General features: G+C 50.9%; 1 pseudogene; it reads right to left on the bottom strand.

Moving 5' to 3' along the window:
* Positions 1-242: 242 nt before the first annotated feature.
* On the bottom strand, positions 243-2,195 carry LOC104452119 (annotated as a pseudogene).
* Positions 2,196-2,561: the final 366 nt, after the last annotated feature.

The raw sequence follows: 2,561 nt of genomic DNA, 5'->3' as shown, positions 1-2,561 counted from the left end.
TCTATCCTTCAGCATTATTCAAAACATGTTTCGATCTAACGTGAGCAAAAACGTGCAAGAAATTAAAGAAATGACGATAAGTTAAATTTAATGATATCATTTCTTGCCCTAGTGGCGAGGGGTGGCATGCAATCTCGAAAGTATTAGAGGTGATAAGATGGTGGTGGCGGTACTCACTAGGGGGTTGTGTCACCACATAGGCTGCGCTGCGCCCTCGAAATAGAATGAGCATTCTTCTGCTATTAGCTATTGAACGCATACGAAGCGTGGGCCTCCACTGTGTTCGGTTCACAAGAAGCGGACCCCCGTTGGATGGGCTGGCAATCGGCCCCTCCCTCTCCGCACGCGTGGTCCAGCCCCGCTTGTAGCTTCTTCGCCCCATCTTCTTGTCGGCCACGCACCACATCCGCCCAGCCGGGCCGGGCGGGACCCGGTTGTTCGCCCCGCTCTCGAGCTGCTCCAACGTGAGCTGTATGCTGTAAACCTTTTGCTCGTCGGGGTAGAACAGCCCGTAGTTCTGCTACGACGTAGGACCCGGTTTCTGGTTCTCATTGAAAAGGGCGAACAAGTACACATCCATGGTGTTGTTCGGCCTCAACGGCGTCCCGGACCCCATCAAGACCCGCTTCAACATGTTCCCGTTATTTGCCACTGCATTCTCTAACCCTGCGCCGACTTCATTGGCATCACCCTTCAAGGGCCACCCCGTCTCCGTCACGACCAGCTCATTGTATTGGAGGGCCAACATGGCAACTGATAAGATTGATGATATTACTGGTAAACCATCGTAAGATTATATTAGAGATCGATTTGATTATGATTTGATTCTGCCATCGGAAAATTAGATTAGAATATGATTTGATTCTACTATCGGAAAATTAGATTAGAGTGGTAGATATGATTTGATTCCGATTGGAATATAAATTGATCCAGTCAATTTGTCAGATTAGATATTCGGAATATAAAATAGAAAATCTAGTTGTCTTCTTAATATAAATAGCATTATGTATTGTAGAATAACAACGTGTATTATAGCTAGGAAATTTATATTCGAATCGTTGTTTTCTTGAATCCGACTTGGGCATCAAAGAGGCCGTAGTACTTCAACCCGCTGCCAGGATCCACGGCGCCCGGATTCTGCTTAAACAGCGCGTAATCGAGCGAGATCTGATCCGAATTGGCCATGTAAGCGAAAAACGGGTAGACATTAACCATTAGGTACGACCCGGTCTTGCGAAGGAACTCCAACATGGGCTTAATCACGGGCTCGACAAGATCCGACTTGAACGACCCGGCGGATGTCGGGTACGAAGTCTGGAGCGAGCTCATCGCGATCGGAGAAGACACGGAGATGCCGGCAAGATTGTATTTGACGAGGGAGGCGTAGACGTTGTTCATGGCGGGCACGAGGAAAGCAGTGGGGTTGTTGGGGTCGGCAAAGACCTCATTGCCGACGGCAATGGTGACGATCTTGGTGGAGGGGTAGTACTTGGAGATGTTGGACTGGACCCACGAGTCGGTGAACGACTGGTCCGAGGCGGCAGAGGAGAGCTGCTCGTTGGGGAGGGCGACCACGACGCTTATACCGGAACCGGCGAGGGCCGTGAGGGCGCCGTCGTAGGTGTCGAAGAGCTTGACCAGGGTGATGCCCGCGATTTCAGGAGCTCCGCCACTTTCTCCGGCGGTGGGAGGTCGTTGGCTATGCGGCCCCAGTTCATTCACACGTGAATTTCCAAACGAGGATACGACCATTGTGCCAGACAACGTGTTCTCACGTACTCCAAAACCAGAGGATCAGTGTCAAGAAAGCTGGGGACTTTCCTTTTACAAAAGGAGTGTGTTCGATTCATGAAGTAAAAACCAGATGAAGCGAGGGTTTCGTGGAATGGGAAAAGGCGAGGGCGGGAGGTTGCCCACGAGAGCCAAGATGGACATGAGGAGGACGAGGCAAGAGGATGCAGGGCTCGCCTTGCTTTGTTTCGGACGGTAGAAGCACTGAGCAGAGCATGAGTCTGTAGAGAGCGAGGGATTTTTGAGGGACGAACGCGGGGATGAAGAAGAAGGAAGAGTGAGGCCCAACGTGGAGCCCGGGTCTTTCCCAGTCGAGGTTGAGCAGCTCTTTCTCTCTTTCCATCGTGAGATCTGCGAACGCACCGGCGTTGCATGCTTTTCGGCTCTGTTGATCATGGCCCGCAACCAACGCCCCCCCGCCACACCACTCCCTCTCCCTCCTCCCCTGAGCGGTTTCCGTTTCTCTATCCATCCGATTTTTTTTTTATCAGTCCTACTCTATACACGTGTCCCCACCCCAGAAAGGTGGGGATTTAACCTCACATTTCCGTTTCGAATCCCTGATTCTATTCATTCGATTTAGAGAGCTTCTTCCTCTCTTTCCCTCCATCACTCGCGATCCATTCACGATCTCAACAGCCGCACGCGTTTCTAACTGTTCACTCACGATCCGGGGACGACAGCCACGTTTGCTGGTTTTGTTAGGTGTCCTACCGTTTAGTGCCTATTATCGCTTAACTAACTCATTACTTCCGTCGCCATTACAATGA

This window comes from Eucalyptus grandis, chromosome 6 (assembly GCF_016545825.1).
Source record: "Eucalyptus grandis isolate ANBG69807.140 chromosome 6, ASM1654582v1, whole genome shotgun sequence".
Classification (NCBI taxonomy): Eukaryota; Viridiplantae; Streptophyta; class Magnoliopsida; order Myrtales; family Myrtaceae; genus Eucalyptus; species Eucalyptus grandis.
Note: the sequence above shows the minus strand (reverse complement) of the source record. Positions and strands in the feature narration are given on the sequence as shown.